This window comes from Cygnus atratus, chromosome 1 (assembly GCF_013377495.2).
Source record: "Cygnus atratus isolate AKBS03 ecotype Queensland, Australia chromosome 1, CAtr_DNAZoo_HiC_assembly, whole genome shotgun sequence".
Classification (NCBI taxonomy): Eukaryota; Metazoa; Chordata; class Aves; order Anseriformes; family Anatidae; genus Cygnus; species Cygnus atratus.
The window spans coordinates 41,365,727-41,388,333 of record NC_066362.1 but is presented as its reverse complement, the minus strand read 5'-3'; the positions used below and the strand labels follow the sequence as shown (position 1 = coordinate 41,388,333).

The 22,607-nt window shown below is 35.5% G+C and overlaps 1 protein-coding gene across 26 annotated transcripts in view; it reads right to left on the bottom strand.

Annotated features, from left to right (window-relative positions):
* NAV3 (neuron navigator 3) overlaps positions 1-22,607 on the bottom strand; it is a 494,795-nt gene that overhangs the window by 232,264 nt on the left and 239,924 nt on the right. The window contains exon 2 of one of the 26 annotated variants that reach the window (XM_035544029.2): positions 9,479-9,548. The exons of the other annotated variants lie outside the window; for them this stretch is intronic. The gene's annotated coding sequence lies outside the window, so the exon portion shown is untranslated. The remainder of the gene's footprint in view (positions 1-9,478; positions 9,549-22,607) is intronic. 26 annotated transcript variants of the gene reach the window in all.

Sequence of the window (22,607 nt, the reverse complement as noted above, 5' to 3'; positions counted from 1 at the left end):
TTTTTTTTTTTTTGGTTGAATACAGAACCTTTGTTTAGTTTTCCCCAGAAGTGTGGGAAAGTGACTGAAAGGCATATCCAAAATGAAACTTCCTTAAGACATAACTAATATTTATTTTGAGCAGGTTCACTAATCAACACAAGAGATGCCTAGACAGACTGAAAACTCTGTATTAAAAACAAACAAACCACCACCAACATAATACACAGAGAAAATTAACTATCCTTGCACTTGAAATCTCTTTTTTTTCTCAAAAAAAGAAAAGTAGTTTAAAATTCTGTAGGACCATAAGAATGACCATACTTCATAAGAGTAGATCTTCTAGTCCGCTAACCAGTTCCTAAAAGAAGCCAAAAGAGGATACCCAAGACAGTATGTGAAAAAAAAAAAAAAAAAAAAAAAAGGTAAGTATACATGATATCTCTTCCTTACACCTGCAGTTGCCAAACACTCTCAGCTGACGAATTATAGCCAGATGAATTTTCTAAGTATTTAGTAAACTTTAGTGAATTCATCTTCTTTGGTCTCCTCTTGATCTTGTAAACTTTCAGCATCCACAACATCCTGCAGTAAGCTGCTCAATAGCTCAAAAGCTCAAATACCTGTTACATGAAGAATTACCTTGTTTGTTTGTTTTGAGCTTGGCTTCTGTAGCTTCATTTGCTGCCTTCTACTTATTCTATTGGAAGAGAAAGAGAATGGCTGTTGCCTTTCCCTAATGCATTGGCAATCCCTCCAAGCTATTTTTGATTTCACAGACTTAAGCATAAGACAGCACAGATGTTGAGATTGCATTTTCTACTTTCTTCTCAATTGCTTTCCCAATTATTTTAGAGGGCCTTTCTGACTATATTGAGCACTGAGCTGACATTTTCATAGCAGTATCTATCATAACCTGAAGGTCTTACTCATGAGCAGTAATGATAGACCCTATTATTTTATGTGTGAAGTTAAGGTGACTCTTCACGTTCCTTTAAAAATAAAAATAAAAATAAAAATCTGTGAAGAATTTCATCTGTTTTTTCTTTGCTCAAGCACTCAGTCTTACGATGTTCTGCAATTTCTTCAATTAACCCTTGTCTGAATAGTGTTGTAGCACACATAACTTTGTCAGGTAACTTCTCATCTTTTCTTTGGGTCATTTATGAATATGGTTCTAGTAGAAGTCCCTGTGGAATTTCACTAATAATGATCATTCATTTCAGGAGCTAACCATATATTCCTAACCCCTGTTTTAAACAACTGCATGTTACAAAATGTAAGAATTCCAGCTTTCATGCTATGGCTGCTTAGTTTCTTCAAAAGTTTTTGTTTAAGTAGCATTTTGGAAATCTTTTGGAAATTGAGGTAGACTGTCAGCTAGACCTGCTTTATCTCCACCTTTTCTGACCACTTCAAAGAACTGCAGAAGGTATGGGAGGCTGGACATCTTGCTGAGTCCAAATGCGTCACATTTCTACTAATCTTCCCAATACTGATGTCAGAACGTCAGCTCTTCCTGCAACCTTTTTTAGAAACTAGCATCACTACTCGGTGCCCTCCAGTCCTCTCATTCCCAAGCATATTTAAGGGAGACACTATATACCATTTCAGGAGATTCTCTAGAACTTTGTGGAGAATAATATCTGAACTTGGGAAGTTGCTACTGTTGCTTTTATGCATTTCATTCATTGTAATCATTTCTAGAGTCACACCAGGTTCATATGAGTTCCTCATAGAGAAGGACTCTGCTATCTCACCAGCATTTTCCACAGAACAGAGGATAATTAGAATTAGCATAGCTTTTCTGCCACATTATCTTCTCTGAACACTTCTTTTATACCTTGACCATCTGTTGGCTGTACAGAGATGTAACTATTATCATCAGCATTAATAAATTAATAAAGTGGTGTATCTGCGTGTGACTGTGTGTACAAATAATGTATTCACCTGCCTTATAATGAAGCCAAATTCAAACCCACTTGGTAAATGGAAGGGAACTTCAGCATTACTTCTCAATTATGACAGAGAAGTCATAACACCTATTAGAACTGCAGATTTATTTTTCTCAGCTGTTAGTACTTATGAATGTTGGCTCATTTGAATCATTATCTAGCATGATTCAAGCAATTTTCAGTGTGAATAACACTTATTAATTTCACCTAGGATCAACTTCACTTTGTGCAGTTGCCCAAGCAAAATTTAATGAACTGTGCTTACTATGCTTTGCCTGGTCTTATCTTTATTGTCATATACATATCCTCTGCATGGGGACAATATTTAGCTTAAATTGCAAAAAAACAACAAATGGCCAGTAGGTTTCCAAATTCTTTACATGTTAATAATTTAAATTACCATGATAAATTAAATGATTATTTGGGTAAAAAATATAGTGCTTTTATCTACATAAGGATAATGCCAAATATTTTGGCTTGGGCTGAACAGTTCTGTTTCCTTAAAGACAGGGGGTTTGCAAAGTTTATTACCAATAGAAACATTCTCCAGAACTTTTGCTCTTAATTTTACAGGAAAAATATTTTTAAGTATCTTATTTGCAACATTGTGCTATTGTACTGGGTGGAAAAAGTATGCTTGACACTAGGAAAGGCCAAACCAATGCAGTTTTACTGTACAAACCATCCAAAGTATAAAGCTGTGTGTCCCCAGCTATGATGGGCATTTTAACCAGACATGGTACATTCATGCAAGGATGGAAACATAGTGAAATAGCATGTGAAATAGCATATGCAGCTCTGACTCAAAAAAGGGAGAAATAGCAGCGATGAACATTTCTGTTTCTGTTGGGGCCTGTGTTTCCTGCAAGTCATGCCAACAGAGCTAGCCAACATTTATCCTTGGCACAGATAATGAGCAGAAGACTCATTCTTTGAACATTTTACAAACGAATTTATAACAGCAACTGGTATTCTTCAAGCATATAGTTGTGTTGTTGTTGTTTTTAGTGTTTGTTTGTTTTTAGTTTTGACATGAATTTCATATCAGTGTTGTCTATTTCTAGCAAAAATGAAGTGTCAGACACGATCCAAGTTGGGGGCATTCCATTGTGCATCCAAAGATCAAATGCATTTTAAAATTTGTGGTTACTAGCAACTAGAGAGCTCTGTAAAATGAAGACTGCAGTTAAGGATGGTGTGGTTATTATTTGGTATCTGTATTCTAGTATATTCGAAATGTATATTCAAACTCTTTTCCCTTCCAAACCTCTGATCTTCCTTTCAAGTATATCAAGCACACTTGAAATCATGAAAGAATAGTATGAATCATGGAGGATTAGCCACTGGTACATCCAATTTTTTTGAGTTCTGAATCATCAACAGAAACATGCCCCCTTCTCCCTCTTACCAGTAACTATTAACTTTGATTTAAAATATGAAGGAAGAAGCATGACTTAAATCTCAGGAAATAGGATGAATGGGATTATAGCAAAATAGAGATATATATAGAGAGAACTGTATGAGAATAAATAAAAGAAATGATAGGTTTTGCCAGCTCCATATGCCTAACCTCTAATATAAACATATTCAGAATTTTAGTGAATGCAGATGAGATCAGGATTAATCTTGAGACTCACTGGGGACTGAGATGGACAGACAAGCAAAACAGCTTTTGGAGAAGCTCTCTCTCCAGTGCAATCTTTTCTCAGTAAGAAATTAATCCAATATAGAGGTTCTAACCCTCAAGATCAATTACCATATTTTCTCTGGAAGACAATATAATATTCATAATTCAGATCTTGTTTTTGTTTTATAAGGTGCGTAATCTGAGTAGTGTAAAACACAGATGATGGAAGACATTATATAATTGCATCAAGTATTTTAAATCGAAATTAAAAATAAAAATATTAATTTCTGGTATTTTCAGAATGACATATTTTTTAATATTGCTTGACAAATCTGAAATTCTAAATTTGCATATGCAGAGAATTTCCATGTACATTTGCATTAAAAAGGAATCCAGGATTTATTGAAGAGCAGGACTAATATTTGCATTACATCGGGAAAGCCAAATGATTATAAATCTTCACCTTAGCTTCATGGAAGAGCCCATCTTTGCCTTTCTATGGGAAGTTCATTTAACCAGACGCATCTGTGTTTTTAAAGCAAGACAGTAATGTTTTTCATAAGAATTTAGAATATAATTCTTTATCATCTAAATGATTTATTGTTGTTGTTGTTGTTATCTAGAAGTTAAAAAGAGCTACACAGTCTATTTAGTTACCAAACATCACTATAAAGTATCCAGCCTTATTCGAGGAAGATGAACTACTGTAATTTTCCCTTAGGGCCACAAAAACAGATTGCAAGATTTTAGTCATCAACAGCCCTTCTGTTCACATGACCCCTTGTATGAACTATTTCAACTTAACACAGCTCATGACGCCTTCCTATCTTCCTGTCTCCAATACTTTGAACTCTCATGGAGATTTCTGGTATAAGACCAACTTATCAAGCAGGGAAAAGAACAGCTGCTATTTATTTCATTTTAGTTCTCTCTTGTGTTCTGCATTTGCAGGTGGTGGAAGGAAGTAGAACGGTGTTGCCAACAGCTCTTAAGCCAGTTTACTACAGCTTGGTAATTATCAATATGGACACTTAGTCATTTCAGGAGTCATAAGCACAACCAGACACATACAGCAATGTCTTCTCAATCAGAAATTATATAGGTGCAATATGAGTTAGAAAGATATGATATTTAAAGGAATTCACTGCCCTTATGATTATACAATGACTTTCTTCATACCCAAGTTCACACTTTAGTGTTTTTAATGCTAGAAACTTTAAGATTTTATTGTGAAACTTGAGTTCTCTCTCTATATATATATAAATTTGCAGATGACCTTGCACTGTGCCTGTTATTGAACAGCAATAATCTTCAGTTGCATTTTCCATCACTTGTTCTGATTTATTTATCATTTGTCATCACATTTGCAAACACTTTCTAAAATTCAACTACATGTGTTATTACAATAATGATGATGATGCTATATGGAGTTTGAAATTTCTCAAGTCTCTTTTTTTCCTGATGTCCATGAACCGAATTTTATCAATAAACGATAAACGTTAAACGATATCGATAAACGATTAACGATATGCTTGTGCTACCCTCTTTTGACTTATAGAAAGTCATGTATATTTAAGAGCAGATTTTGGTTCTTTTTCTTGAAATGCTTTAAATTAAAGTATTAAACTCTCAAAGATTATTTTCTCTTTTTGTCTATGGATATTTCTCTTTTTTTCCCCCTATTAAAGTGTAAATATATTTCCCAGCAAATGATTTTTTCGTTTTGTTTTGTTGTTGTTTGTTTCCAGAAGCCTCAGTAGTGTTTTAGTAGCCTTCACAGTAACCAGCTGAAGAATGATAATTATTCCCCCTGTAATGTGGCTTGCATTAAAAGTTCTAATAACCGATTATAACTCAATTTTCTCCTCCCTCACAGACATTCCATTCAGATATTTCCTAACTAAAACAGAACTCATAGGTAGGTGATATAGACATTGTCTGCATAAAATCCTACACTCGCTTAGCTAAAATATGTGTGCTCCAAGCCAATTTAGTTAAACTCATGCAGTCTGTGCTTGCACACATATTTTGCTTTACAGATATATTAGAGGGAACTTTGCAAGAGTGGTCAGTTGGATTATAGATTCATATTTAAAGAGTGTGGCCTAGATGAAATTGGATCCAGAAAGAAACATATTTCTAATATTAAATCCATTTTGCCCTATTGAAAAACAAAAGAGAAAACCTAGGAATTGGTTGTGTAAATTTCTGTTCTCAAGAAGGCGGCTGTCCCTTTCTATTCTTTCTTACAAAGTTCACAGTATTATAAAAACTATCATGTCATCTAATCCTGCAGAAGTAATGTTTGCTATAAATGTTCTCAAGTTGTTCATTGGTGGTCTTTCTATTTCACTGTTAATAATAAATCGTCTACTCCTTCATTTTTGTTGTGCAAAGCCAGCTTTCACAAGGAGCAAAATTTAAGGGCACTTATCTTGTAATTTCATATAACTGGCTTTCAGGCACCTCTTTCTCCATAGATGTATTTATTATGTTGGGGACTTTTAAAATATATTCAGTCTACAGGAATGTGTTTTATCCTCTGTAAAAGCATCTAATAAAAATATATAGGAGCTTAGGGATCATATTATTTAAAATTAAGTTCAAATAAACTAATTTCTCCTTTTCATATTGAAGAGAAAATGTAAAAGGGAATGTCTTTATCTTTTAATTATTTACCAAACCCCTCTCCACTTAAGCTGTGCGTTGTGTAGTAACCCACAGTGAGAAGGAGTTACCTGCTGCACAGTTTGTGTTGTGTTAGTTGCAGCAGCCACCACCTTCTCCTTCCTCAGCCCAGTAAGATGCAGCCTGCTTGGAGACTTGTCCCTTCTTTTTCTTAACATTTTCTCATCCAGCAACCTAATAAAATCCAGTTTACTTTACACTTGTCCCTACAGGTGGAGCCTGCCAAAAAAACATATTCTCATTCACTCACTGAGTAGAAACATAGATTTTTTTTTCCAGATGTTGTCAGAAGGATGTTTCCAGTATTCCCTGTTCCTGGCTCTATTGCACTTCAACAGAGAGACTGATGGATATCCCCTTCCAAAGCAGCACGTCTAGGGCACTTTTCACGGAAATGGGGATTTGTGCATTGAGACTGAGAAAAACCTGAAATTCACATCTGCTGTTTCTTTGTGTAAGTATGACATTCAGGCACAATATTCATCAACTAAGCAAATAGTATAGAAGTCCTCCTTCTGTCATAGTTTGAAAGACAAAGAAAATGAAGCTCCACATTGAAGTCACTGTGGCCAGCGTGTTGTGAGATGTCATTGCAGCTTGCTCAAAGTATTAAGGCCTCCTGGGGACTGAGGCAAATCCCTGAAAGCCTGAAGAAGAAACAGGGACATATTAAATTCAACCAGAAGGGAACCACTTCAAGGTTCACATCCACAGTTATAGAACTTTTCGCTTAAGTAAATCTTTGAGGAAAAACATAAGCGTGCCATTCACTGGCTAAAGAAATTAGTCAAAGTTGTTTGGGTTGTCTTCTTAGAAACCCAGAGGATGATGCAACTTGTGATCTCACTGCTAATGTAGTGTCTTTCAGCTTTAGCTACTTTGTTTTTTGTATCTACCTCTATACTTTATTTCAAAATAGTTCTCTTAAGATGAAGCCCACTATTTAAAGGATTAGCATCTCAAAGAGGTAGTAAATACACTCCTTTACCTTATGGCTATAGGTAAATGACTTCGCTCATGTCAAGATTTATCACCTCACGTTTGCTTATTGTATTAAAATTCATTGTCCCATCAGTTAGCATTCATGCCACTGTTAACAACACTGTTAGCCAAAGAAATTCCTTGAGTCATATCCAACTTCTACACACCTGGGACTGAGAACATGGGTCTTGAGCTTAAATCTGGAATCTTGCTCAGTTTTCCCTTTAATAAGTATGTGCCTAGCTCTGAAAAAATAAATAAATATATATATATATATGCCCTTTTCCACTGTTCATCTAGAACATATTCATTCCTTAAGATTAAATCCCACTCCAGAGAGTTCAGTTTTTCCTAATTTGGCATCATCTTTCCATATTCAGATCAAAATGCATTGAAATCTTCGGTCTGTTCCATTCCGAAATAGTATTTAAAATATGTTCCTCTGAGCTGTTAAAGAAGCTTTCCTTCAGTTGTCCCACTTCATCTCTTGCCAATCTATGTTCTCCTTAGCTAGCAGATGTCTTTCTTTTCCAATACTTTTCTTTGTGTTGCCACTGAATGGGATTAATTCCCCTTCTACAGTGTCTCCTCCACCTCCTGGAAAAAAAAAATAATCTGTAATTGACTGACTTTCTGCCTTATTCAGTTCCTCTTTCAGACTTTTCTTCTCTCCTTTCTATGATTTCTAAGCATACCTCTAATAAAATAAAGTAACTAAATTCTGTTCACAAACCTCACACAGGGCTTTCATTATTTTTACTACAGTCTAAGCAAGCATATGCATGTAAAAAGCTATATTGATACATAATTTAATGATATTTCCTCTTGACAGTGCATATTCTTTATATTTGTATGAACATTACAGAGTATAAATACTATTTGGTTGTTCAAAACCCTTTTATGCTAATAAGGGTTGTATTTTTTAAGTGAAAACTATTCTATTATATAAGGCATTTGTCATGCAGTTTCTGTCTCTGTTGAAGGGAGTGGAATAGAATACTTCACTTAGCTGGACAAGAGGGTAGCACATGTCAACTACAGGAGCCTCCAAACAAACTCAACTGGGAAAAATCTCAACAAGCTACAGCCCACAGTACTCTTGTGCTCTCCTATATTTTTAAAAATGACTTCCAAGGCTGTATAATTCTTCCCTTATGGCTGACACACTGGACAAATATTAAAGCTCTTATGGAATCAGAAATACTCTATCTCCCTTCAAGGCTCATGTCTATAAACACTCTCCATCTTTCTTCCACACTCAGGTACACCATGAAGGTGGAGAAAATGGTGAGAAGTGTGAGAGGAGAAAAGAAAGGGACATTGTAGATGGTGTAGAATGTAGACAGAAAATACTTCAGAAGCAACAGTGGATGCAAAGAGGGAAGAAAGAGAAGCATTGAGTGAATGAAAAATCAAGCAGATTGAAAAATGCAAGGATTTATTGAGAAGAAAACAGTTAAGAAAGTTTTGTTAAGCTCAGACAGCCAATAGTTAGTCAAGTAGACAATAATACAAGAAACCTGAAGAAAATGAGCTAGTCATCTCTAGTCAGATGACACACAAACTCAATATTAATAATAATGGTATTGTCTTTGGAAACATCTCAACTTGATTTAGCAATAAAAGTTCAAAAGAAATATTCAGTTCATAAATCTGCTTAATAACCCTCATAAAAAAGAAAAAGTTATAATAAAAGGAAGATAAATTTGATTAGCCAATGAAGTTTCTGATCTGTTCTTAATGATCAGAAATAATTCCTCTCATATTTCCCAAACAAAAGCACATACCTGATTTTCATTCTGTTTGGTTGAGATTAATTTAAAAGAGAGAAATTGTCAGACAACTAAAATATTTACTTCCTTCTAAATATGATTGTGTTTTTCCTTTAAAACATCATTATGTTTCTTATTTAAAGAAGGCTCTAACATTCATCTTTTCTTTACATGGCTTCCTACAAAACTGTATGAATATTATATTTCTAACTTAAATATGTCAACTCCATAGGCAAATTTAACCTTAATTTCTGAAAGCTAGCACAGGATCAACTCTAGTTTAAAAAAAAAAAAAAAAAAAGAAAGTAATAGAATTCTTTATCAAGCAACTTTCCTTCATTATACACCTAAACATTCATTTTAAATCATCTATGTATCTGTTAGCATATTATAAATAGCTTCTTAATATTTGTGTCTAATATTTGAGACATTATGAATCCTATGTTAAACAGCTCTGCTCATTCTGACTCTGTTACCTTTTGAGGTCCCAATTTTAAAGTTCCTTCTCATGGATGGACTCCACAGCCACATATAGCAATTTGTATTCTGGAGAAGAAAAATGTTTAGGAAGGTTCATTTTCTCCCTCTTTCTTCTTGGCTACTTTGTACAAATTTTCCTTTAAACTTACGCAGTCTTAAAGTCTGTACTGTCATCAGTCTTTATGCAAAAGTGCATTTGGAACTGGCTAGAGGCACAGAAGACATTTAAAGTAAGCTTAGAGGCTGCTGGAAGGGGAATTAATTAATTATCACACAGGATGCATCTCTGGTGAAATGACAGTTCTGTGGGTAGCTGGTTCAGGGTAAGAACTGAAGTTCTGTAACTATCTCAGTTGATTCAGTATTACTGAAGGATTCAGCAAATGAAGGTTATAATGCTGTCCTATTCTTTCAGATTGTTTTTACATTCATATCCATCAGACATACTCATATAGCAATTGCAAAGGCCATAAAAAGATATACAAATATATTCTAAGAAAAAATCTATCTGCATTGGTTTGAAAGAGGGCAAAAGTACCATTCTTCAAATACAACACATATTAATGATCTAAGCTGTTTCATTATTAATGATCCCTAAGTGCTTCATGACCATGAACGTGTGTGCATATGAATAAAGGATGGTAGTTCTGCTATAGAGGCAATGCTAACTGGTGCAACTCTCATCTGCATGGCAAATGTCATCCATAATAGGGCTGACTACAGAGGGTCTGCAGGTGATAGGAAGTTATCAATGAGTCCAATTCCCTAAAAGATCTTCAGCCCAATAACTAATACATATGTAGGAAATATATTTGTGGTGTGTTCATATAGATATATGAAAATATATATGCAAATATATATGCCATCCCAAGAAAAACCATACAAAGGTGGCTTTGGCTATTTAGGTATGCTGATAGGTAAATCAGTACAGATAGAATTAACTCCTGACACTTTAGATTTGGCAATCATTTTGTGACAAACTTGCAATGCTCAGTATCCTGCATCATATGGCTTCCCTTTCCAATGGCTTGATTTTGTGTAAATCTCATGCTTAATTTTATCAAGGGCATACGGATTCAGACTGTGTGATTAGCAGACAGTCTCCTCATAATTCCAGATAAATTCAAGATAAATTCCAGATAAATTCAATACTAGAGTAATTTAAAGTCTAGCCACAGTACTTTCAAAACGTAGAACTTTCTATCCATCAGTGACATAAATACAGTCATAAAAAGCCTCTCACATTTATCTTTGTTGTTTTCATTTTTAATCTGAACCTATTGAGTCTTAGCCTCAGTAATGTTTTAAATTGATATAAACTGACAACTGTTTTAAAAGTCCCATCCAATTTGTACACCCACTGTTTACTCTTCTCTTCATCTCCTGTTACAAGAGCCTGTGAGCAGTATCAGAGAACAGATCCAGATTAAGTCTTTTTATTTATTTATTTATTTAAGATTCTAGTAGAAGTCTATGAATTCTAATCTGTTTATCTTCATGGTTACACAAGCGAGCACAAAACAGCAGGCACGAGGAGTTGGGGAAGAGTAAGAGTCATGTTTAAGTGTTTGCAAAAGAATGGCTGAAGGCTAATCATTATCCAGAAAATGCAGGTGGAACAGCACTAGCACATTATTCATTGCACATGACTTCAGCAAATATTCAAAGTAATACTGATTCTAGGTTGTCTTTGAGAGACGTGTTTTGCAGGCTGATCATGAAACAATTTTGCAAATGTTTACATTTAAAATAAATGTTACTTTGGACAGCACCATGTGAATTTTAGAAATAAAAATACGATGCCCTTCTTGATAACTTTGACTACTAGATGTGCTATATAACCAGGATACTCTGGTAGTTAAAAACCATACTGAGCCATGCATAGTCTAGGGTAGGAATACCCTAGATTATGTTTATAAAACTGTTTTGTTTAATGTCAGATTTCTAAAACAGACACAGACATTTCAATCTTTTTAAAAGTTTTGGTAGTATTGTCAAGAGTAGAATTTAATCCAAAGTTTTAATCTTCTGTTCCTGGCTTTGTGATTTTCATATGTGCAGAAGAGATCCTGACAGTGACTTCAGTGAGGCCGTAGGGTGTAAAACACCTGTGCGACTGAAAAGGGTTTTGGGAAGCTCCTTGATAAATCTTGTTGAGCATCAGCACAGTATGGTTAAAATCAGATGGACCCATCAGTTTTAAAAAATATGATAATGCCTGAGTGGTTTTCCACATCAAACCCTCTAACTAGAACTATCAGTAATGTTTAGATGAGGCCAGTCTATAAGCATCCTTTCCACATATGTAACAACAGTATGAGACAAGCAGTACTAGAAAATGTCAGTTGACCAAAATGGTCAAACCCATATATTCCTCAGCTGTTACATCTGAACAAATACTATAATGACAGATACTAATGGAAGGTTTAGCTTAACCAGTTGGTGTCTATTACATCATCTTTTTTACCTGCCCATTTAAGAAAATGAAGAGCATAATCATTCAAGAAAACTGTCCATAACTCGGTATCATTTGTGTTAAAAAAGAAAACTGGAACAAGGGAACTTGGAATCCAGGATTAATATTCATGCTTCCCTGTGTCCTATTAAATATTTTAACTATGTTTCTGTGTTTTATCTACACTACACTTTAAACAGCTTACAGTTTGGCTAAACAGCATGTAAAAAACAACATTGAGGGTCTGTAGTTCTGCAATGGTCAGCGTTATGTCCCATTTTATGTAAGAAAAAGATGTAAAATAAAAATGTATTAAATGGAAGCACGACTTTATTGAACTAATAGTAAATACTTCACATAAAAAGAGACATCCAGACTCAACCCAAAGCATACCAGGTTGCTTGTTTTAGACAGCATTACCATGCTGTTTATAATCCATAACGATGCTTTGTACTGCTTTTCAGGAATTCTCCTTTAGAAAGTTTAAATTAGGGTTAGTGACCCAAACAACCAGCTTCAACTCAAAGATCAACACCAGCTTCCCCAGAGGCTCTCAGCATGTTTCACACAAAAGCCAGAAAAAGCAGCCAACACCTCTATTGAGGCCTCTTGTATTTCCTGATGAGTGGGGAGCAAGTATAGGAGGTGCCAAAGTAACTCTTTCTAGCTCACAAGACACCATGAAGGGGAGGTCAGAGGAGTCTCTGGAGTTGTGCTGATATATGGAATTATACCAAATCTTTAAACAGATGTGAGTGGGTGGTAGGGATGAGGGATTCATGTCATAAGCACACAGGAACTCTGAAATGACTGATGCCTTCTAAGGTCATCCATCTTCCCATCTGCAGTGAGGTGAGGTAGACCATCTTTTAATTTGGCCTGAAGTAATAAGAATCTAAATTACTGCTCCACCCCAAGGCTACTACAGGGATCAAAGAGTCCTACAGGGTACTACAGGGATCAAAGGTCCTTCTACTTTTGCTGCAACTGCAATCTGTGTGAAATTTTCAGTTTTCCTTCTGTTCAAAAGGAAAGGATGCAAAAACTGTTAAGAATAAAGTTTTATTCTTTGGCTCAGGAAAAGGAGAAAACTTTTAGAAAGGGTTATGAGTTATTAAGAGAACATAATTTGCAGTACCCTGACCATGTACACCAGGGCCTCATAGAAATGACCATGTTCTAAGAGTGCAATTCAACACAGAAACCTGCATTTCCTGACATCCTTATGCACATCCACATGCAAAATTGATGCCTGCGAAGACATGTTCCAACACTTTCTCCATAAAACTAAGTAGGGAATCATGGAGATGTAGAGATTTCTGTAGCAGAGTAGTATATTGAATCATATCCTTGAAGTAGATGCCATACACTGACAGTAAAGGAAATTATATATATATACATATATATATATATATTTTGATAAATCAAAGCTAATATCTGAGGTAAAATCTGAGAAAGAAACATTAAAAAAGATATGACATAAACAGTTTCAATAGTACTAGAGGAAGAATAATAGATGCCATAAAGAATACACATTTGGCTAGTGAAAGTTGTGTGCTGATCCAAGATCCAAACATCATGCCCTTAAAAGAACACCTGAAGAGCTAAAATTTCAGTGTTAGGCACTGCAGAAATACATTGCTTTTACCAAAAGAAACAGAGATGAACATAACAGTATGAAAATAATATTCAAATATTTATCAACAACAACAAAAAAATCCTCATCCAAAGCAGGAAAGAAAGTTTTCCAAGAAAATAAGGCTGCAAGGAAGTTATATCTTCTAAATAGATCTATAAAGGGTATATTCATGCTCAGGTCTTTTCTGTTAAGATGTTTCATGTGTTTTGAAATATACGGTTTTTTTTTTGTTTGTTTGTTTGTTTTTTTAATAATAAAATAAGGATTTAAAACACAAGTGCATACAACAATCAGTACTGTCAAATCAGGCTTCAAAAACTTTCTTTATCCATTTGATATAGATTTTCCCTGCTGTCTGAAAACAAAAGAACTTGTCCAACCAGATGGCAAGCATGAGTATAATCTTTCCCTGTGCTGGAATTTCAGGCAAAAAAAACAAGTTTGATGCTTGAGTGAGGCAAGGATACCTGCCAACCACCATAAGACTGCTGCTGTGCACATGTGCAGCTTTCTGAGGAAAAAAAGACAACTCCTAATATACGTTACAAATAAATTCTCTCAGTGCTAGGATAGTTTGATTAGAATGAATAACAACCATGAGGCCACTGAGACTTTCAAATCCTTACCTTCTGGCAAAGAGTTAAAGGAACAGATTCTGTCCTTGGACAAGCATGTGCATGGCTTGCAGATGTACTCACAGATAAAACACTCAACCCAAAGTGATGTCAGGTGTGGTGTGAATTTAGCACCAATTCACTTCTGCTTTAACCCAGCCACCCCACCCAACCCCCTGAAGTCACTGCAAAAATACCTTTGATATCAGTGACAGTTACATGAAATAACAGTGGTTCTAGTCCACTCTATGTGTGCCCTGGTAAAACCAAAGTAATACTTGTAAGTAGGGTTGGGAACAAGAAACAGTTATTGTAAAGTAAGAGTGTCAAGTAAGGCAATGGTAAATGGTCCTTGCATTTCTTTTAGAACAAAAGATGTGCACATGGAATTCCATGGAATTATAAAGTGCAAATCGGAACCCTTGGATTTGAGGTAACTAGCATTGTGGTAATTTATTCACACAAATAAATGTTTAGAGTCTTTCAGGTCTAATGCATACAGGCCTTAAGAATTTATCCCAGATTTCACTGAGATATCAAACAATTTCCCCAGTAAACCATGAAAATGGGGTAAGCTATAGGAAAGCTCGTTTCAAACCACATTTTCAAGCTTAAAGCTACATGTCTTTATTTTAGGTGGCTTTGTCATACTGTCTTTGTAAGTTGTTTAAGTGTAATTGTTTTCAGTTCAATAATCTCTTTTCCTTCTGTACACATTCCAACTTTCTTTGTGCCAAAAAGGCCTTTAAAAGTGCCCTCAAATGCTGCCTATAGTCAGCCAGCCAGAAGCATCTTGTATATTTCATGTCAAGAGAATTTGTATTCTTTCCCAATAAGAAATCCAAAAGTTCTTGTTTCAATTGAAGTAGGCCAAGAATAAAGAATATCTAATGAAATACGATTTAGCATATTAGAAGATGTAAGAAATACTATATACTGACTCTGCAGAATACCACGGCTACAATAACGAATGTCTTAGTGAGCAAAGATAAATGAACTGCCTTGGTTAAATTCACTCATTTAAGGAAAAAATAAAAATAAAAAATAGTCATTTCCTTCATGACTATTTCCAACTGATGGAAATAGCTCTAACATGAACTATTTTTTTTTTCTTTTGACGTTCACAAAGCATCAAGATTAAAATAAAATTCACATGCAAATCAACAGTCTGTAGTTTTTGCAGGGGAATTACTTAAAACTGGTGTAAAAAATATCTGAGTATTAACTACAAATCTGTCCTGTTTTAGCTCTATGCTGTAGAAGCTTGCTTAGCATGCAGTGTTTTAAAACTGACAATTCCCTTGACACTATCACGGTCTCACCAAGATAATAGGAATTACTTTGTTTTAATAGGCAGAAAAAGCATCCAGGTTAAAAACAAAGCTGTTTACCGGAGTCCCAATCCAACCTGCTAATCCAAAAATTACACACCCAATTAACTGTACATACTTAAGGTAAAAAATATAGTTGCAGTTAGCAATCAAATCTGAAAAAAAGTAATTATTTATCTTCGGGGGGGGGGGGGGGGGGGGAAGACATTCCCCATATCCACTTATCCACTTTTTTAGAACAGTCTATTAAACTACTGTGTACTGGTGTAAAAAGCAGAGGAAGTAGGATATAACCTCTGTGTTCTTGAATTTACTTCCTTCCATTGTAACATGTTCTTACTTTATGTGGGATTACCCTGATCTTAAAATGAATTTAAAAATTGACTCTTGTTCTCTTTTTGCCTTCTCCCAAACATAAAAACAAGCCAACCTAAACATGCTCAAATTACTCAGCAGACTCAGCAAAGTTTGGTCATGTTGTTGTTTCTAACCTCTTTCACCGATGGCAGAAAAGTCAATTTTGTCATTGCGGATTTAAAAGCAATTTGTCATTGGTGCATCAGATTCACAGGACAATGATTGAAGGAAGCAATGAGCATCCTTTACCACAAAAAAAAAAAAGTAAATAATTGCAATAGCACATAAAAGCCTTCTCTGGCCACAAGCACTGATGAGAAATGAGCTAACAGCTGCACATTTTTACTTGTTGAACTTAAGTACATGAAATGAACCCAACGCTGAGTCTAATATGAGGGAATCAATGGACTGTTGCCTTACTCGGTGCTCCTCCAAAGACTTTTGAACTGGAACAGAATTCATTTTAATGAGCATCCAACATCTGGAGAAGCCCCTTAAGAATTACAGAAAGCCAAGTTTAAAAAAAAAAAAAAAAAAACTGCAAGAATACCAAATCTCTACTGAGAAAATACCAGAAAGAAGACTAAAAAAAAATAAATAAAAGTAAATAAATAAAAATCTTCAATTCATATAAATGTATTTTGGAATTAAGAGTGAATTACTTTATAATTTGCAGTAAGATTTATTTTAACGTTATTTCACACCTAGTTGCTTCTTTGATCATCTCATAAGCCTGGTCCACCCGTAATTTGCAATAAATGTTTGGTCTATGCCCAAGTAACCATTTTTTCTAATGGCTTGGAGGAATGCAGTTTTACTCTGTTTTGTAAGAACAAAATAATATGTCTAGATGATACAGTAAACAACCATGAGGAAAAGCATTTCAAATCTCTGAGGGCTTTTCTTATTGCCTCCTTTCTGTTTCCCGCTCAGTTTTCAAAAATTGGCTGAAATGCTTTTCTGTCTGGAAAGTAAAAAGAACAGGATGCTTCTGCAACTGTATTTTACTCATCCTATTGCTTATGCAGCAGGTGGCTGATGTAGGAAGAGTTCAAGTCAGACAGTCTCTGTGCACTTGCAGACATCCACAGTCTTTTCTAACTCAGAGATACATGCCTATATATATGTATGTATATATATTTGACTTTTGGCCTCAGTTCACCAACAATTTAAATTATGCCCTGTAAAGCTGGATCTGCTGGTTAACCTTCAGAGTAACTCCAGATTTTAAGTATGCAGTGAATGCTGTCTGCTGTATGCTATTCTGAGGAAGGACAACTGACAAAATTTCCCAGACTCTTCCTTTTAATCTTCCAGAATTTACCTTCACCACCACACTCCCTTTCCTCCCCCCTCCCCCCCAAAAAAAAATCATAGTTGAAGAGTCTGATAGAGATGAAACATTTTAAGATCTCTCATCTTTTTTCCTCTTTGGATCTATAACAAATAGATAGTGATAGATTGCTGGATAAATAGGAGAAAGGTTGCAGGGAGGATAAATAAGATAATATTTTCTAAAGAGCTTTCCTCTTCTGTTTGCTATGATTTTAATAAACTGTGACCCTATTAAAACCACCACTCCATACACTTTTGTAATCAGTTCCTTTTTTGTAATTGTGCCAGTGTTGTATCCACTGTATATGAATTTGTGCCAGATAAATATGGCTGTGCTTCAAGAAGCACTATTTTTCAAAGCTTTACCCTGAACTCTCTGGCTCAAGTACACAAATTTGAGGGACAAATGTCTCTGAAAAGAACAGTCTACAGTACTTTCCAACCCTTCTCTCCTACATGACTCTTCTGCAGTTGTACAAAGGCCAACAAACATCAAATGAGACATGTAGACTGAAGCCAAATAATTCAGACTAAACTGATCAAGTTTACCCACTCAGTGCAAGATGTTTTTAGTTCATAAGATCTTTTTTCTTTTGTAGCCTAATTAAAACAGTTTGACTAAGACTTACTGAAATATTATGTTCCTTGCCATTCAAAAATTGTATGAGCCAATGCCAGCACTCCTCCCTGCTTGCTTTTAAAGCCATATGAACTCCTCTTAAAGTTTTAAACCTGCTTGAGGTATCCACAGCTGCTTCTAATATTCTGACCGTTAAATTCTCTTCTTCCTCCCCAGCTGAATTTCTAAGAAGTATGCCAAACAGTTAATGTTGTTTTGTTTTCTTGGCTTCTTGCATAATGCCGCCGTATTCAAACACAGGAACTGTGTGACTGAACAACTAAAACTTGTATTCCTAGATTCAGAATCTCATGCTTGTCCTTAAAAGCTGTTCTCTGACTATTTAGATAAGCATTGTTCATGTCTGCATCACGTAAAACTTTTTACCATGTGTAGGCAAAATAATTAATACTCAAAAATGTTGGAAAACACAAAAATAAAATGCTTGCTTGGTATTTTAGGTTTATCCTGGTAACAGAAAAGAGAAATCAAATAGGTTTGCCTAGCCACCTTTTCTGTCTCACTTGTCCTGTCTGGGTTTCAGACTGCTTAAGAAATTTGCTATTGATTTAGACAAATAAAACAGAAAGAATGAGGCTTGTAGGTCAGTGTTGTACACTTTACAGATAAGAGTTTTCTCTTGTTACTTCTCTGGAAAATATTCTACTTTCCATAAGCCAGATACTTTCTTAACTTTTATGAAGTGTATCTAAATTTAGAGTGTGAGCTTTCCCTCAACAAAGTCTAAGATCTTTGAGATTCACTAAATAAAAATCACTCTATAACAAGCACATAAATAAGAAAATACACAAAGCCTTTGAAAGACATTTTCAGGAAACCTGAAAAATAGCAAGCTAATAAAAAAGCAGCTGAGAGGAAGAGAGAGAAAAAAAAAGAACTGTAAAAGCTGAGGATACTATATATATAACCTATATGTATATGGTTATACAATGGTTATACAGATACATACATATACATCTCCATATATAGTGTGGATACTGTGGTGTATAGACAAGACAGCCTACTTATGAAGGCAAAGGATAATAAAGCTTTTTTTCTTCTCCTTATACACAGACTACTCTGATTTCTGACACCACATTTTAAATTGATTTCCTAATGTAAATAGGATTATGGTATAATATATATATATATATTATTTATTTATTTATTTATTTGAGCCAGCCATGCAGAAGGAGATCCTCAATGAAGGCTGCAAGGCTGTGGTGTGAGCTCACCTCTGGTTCAGCATTAAAAAATCTTAGCAGGTGATCATCAAAAGGCATATTAAGAAAATAAACTCCTCTGCTGTTTTGATGAGCAATATATCTTATAAAAATATCACTGTTAGAGAAACCATGACAATTCGCAACAGAAATGAGTAATGGGGATAAAGTGCTAACTAGCTTCATAAACTTCAGGCATACTTTGTGAGCTTTGTAAAATCTCAAGCTCCTGCTGGTTTAACTGTTCTCAGTTAAGTTAGTCTGTAGATGAAACTGTGTTTTAAAAATGTGCATGGAAATCATATTCTCTGACTACTGTTTTGAACACAACATGTCACTGATGCTGCTATGGCAGTACTTAGAACAATGACAATGAGTACTTAGGTACCGGTCTGTTAATGACACAAACTGCTAAGATTTGGAGGCAGCCATCTCATATGATAAAGATCCCACACATACAGGTTATACTGATGGAGAAATTTTCTCTAGCCTCAGGAAAAGGAATCTCTTCTAGCTGACAGCATCCCTGGTCTTCCAAAAGATACAAATCCAGGAGGATCCCATGCCAGCAATGCTTCCCAGTGCCCTACTTGTCAGGAGAAGCCTAACAGGGACTGAAAGTGCTGTGTAAGGAAAATGTTCAGCCCCCGAAGGCAGGGAGGCAGGATGATTCATCTGGTGCCATTCCCAAGCCATTCTACCAGCCAAACCAAGAGTTTGCTGATGTGCTTCAGAAACCGCCCCATCGAGCTTTTCCAGAGTGGTAGAGATGGCACCACAATCTGGGTCTTTTGTGCAAGGATAAATGAACAGCCAGAAAAGGCATCAAAGAACAGAATGACTAGTTCCAGTGCTGTTATGTAGCTCATTTCTCATTACTCTGCATGTTATAGCACAGCTCCTTAACATATCAAGAAAGTAGCAAGTTTTTGTCATCTCATATCTCAAACATCAGCCAGTAGAAAAGAAAGAAAAAAAAAAGTTATTTTTTTCTTTGTTTTCATGGTATATTTTGATAAGTGCTTCATAGTCTTTCAGAGAAAGTATTTGATGAGAATTTTTTAAGAAAGATGGAGGAGCAGAATCAGCAAAAGATACTGTGTTTGTCTCCTTGTTTAGTTAGATCCTAACTCTAATTAGGTCAGTTATACAAGTGTAAAACACTCCACTAAATGACTCGAGTTACTCTGATCCGCAATCAGATAAGAGTCAAGCTCTAATTTCCTTTTCAGATGTCTACGCTGCATTTTTCAAGATTAACATCATAAGGTCTGTAAGCAGTCATACAGAAAGGGTGGAATCTTACATGCACATGGAGTCACTAAAAAAGTTGCTGGATTGTGTCTATGCACAGTCTCATGGCCCAGACTATGCATGTGAGCCTTTCTGTTTAGCGCTGGGACACACAGCCCTATCCTCTGAAGTAGTGATCCTCTTCTGTCTGCTCAGGGTCCCCATAGCACCTCTTTTATTAGTTTGAGTCCTACAGGTTGTCAGCTAAGTGTTTTTGAGCAACATGGTAACTTTAAGCACAATGACCCACAGCACAGAATATTTGGATATGTGATTATTGTTTGTGAAAATACAAAGGATAAGAGAGTCTGTGCTATTTTTCTCCTTTCTTTGCTTCTTCCCTCCTAGGAAGAAAAGCTCTCTTTCAATGACAAAATAAAATTGCTGGCTTCCTGGTCAAGAAAGTGAATGCAGTGACTATAGCATTTATGTTGCAGCCATTTTCATAGAAGCAGCTCCAGATAGCTTTTCAGTATCAGCCTCAATGTGTACTTTGTTTGGAAAACATTTCCCTAATCATCAAAGTGCTGCTTTATCAAACAATCATAGCAATTAGTGCATGCCAGATAGAGACAGCTGTGAAGATTTTTTTGCCCATTTCTCTGAATATCCTTTCTTTGATTTGCTGAATTGACTTCAAATTTCTAGCCTTTAACTTGAAGCTCTTTCAAACAGGCACAGCCCTTACATATCTATCAACTATTAACACTGCTGCACTGTCTGTAGAGCAATAGCGGGGCCTCACTGCTCACACATCCACTCCTCTCCCAAACACTCATGCTTTCTTCACCCCCATCCTCAGGGTGGTGAAGGTCTATAAGGCTCTCATTGCCCCTTTCAAGGAGCAATTTCTACTGTAATATCTGACTAGAAATAAGTCAGCATAGTAAGTTAGCATAACAAGGCCACGAGAAGTTCAATATTTAAACATTTATGTAATAATGTAAACACAGATAAAAAGTTCTATTTATCTATGAGCTGCTTCCCTCTCTCCTCACTTATTTGAGGATGTTTTCACATCACAAGTTTTTTTCGAATGGAATCCATATTGTTGTCCCACTTCTACGGCATCTAGTATCACTGGGCCCCAATCCTCATTTGAGCACTTGGACTTAATGGCTGGTAAATCATAAGAATGGTAGAACATGTAAGTTTATGTTTAATCAAACCGTTGACTACAATATATTAATTTTTTAAAATTATTTTTATATACATATATTTTTTCTGAGACAGTCTCAAATGAAGCTAAAAGAGAGAGGTTCTTTAGCCTTAAGTGAGTTTGGAAGAACAATTAAGAAAGCCCCTCAAAAGAGATACAATACAAGAATACTTAATCCAAGAATATGAGTCCTTTAAGAATATACTGTGATGTACGTTGGCTATACCACAGCTGTTACAGTACAAGAAGTGAAGTTTCACATCACTAGTTTCACATCAACAAATCAACAATTTTGTAGAATGCACTGAGTTCAGCCTGTATCAATTTAAATTAAGTTTGTGGCTTAACACTGATTCCAAAGAACACTAAAATAGTATTGAACTGTTGAAAATACTGTTAAAATACTGTTAAAACACTATTGGACTGTTTTATTCTCGCTTTTAATGTAATGGGAGAGATGAGAGAAAATTTGCATAGTATTAAGCACTTTCTTTAGGATGATCAATAGTGTTTTGTGTGATTAAGAATCTGCAAGTGGAAGCTTGTTGGATACAGATGGTGATTATCCTTCACCTACTGCGAGGTAAGATATTAAAAATATTAATATTAAAAATATAGATTATTCTGTCAGAACTGACACAAATTCTTTGGGCATACAAAGTACCCCTAAATTAAATGATTTTCATGAGATATTTCATATTTGACTCTTCAGCAATAGTTTGATGGCACTGAATGGAAGCATAAATAATCCTTAAAAAAAAGGTGAGCTGCATGATCTGCTAGAAACAAATGTTATGTTTAGGAACAAAGCTCCAAATTCATTTCACCTAACTGTAAGTATCAGCTTGGGAATGAAATTATCACAGGTAATTCAAATGTGCAATGGAGAGGAAAGGACCTCCTGTGGGGGATTCAGGTTTAGGGGCATCTTTTGTGGTGTCCCCCTCTCTGCTGTTTGTGGATGAGTTTGAAGTGAGAGCTATTGTATGAAGTTCATCAGAAAAACACCTGGTCCATCTCATTGGTAGCATGAACCAAGGCTCATGTTCAGACCTAGAAACTGGGTGTTTCAGAGGAAACAAATAAGCTGAGGATGGGAA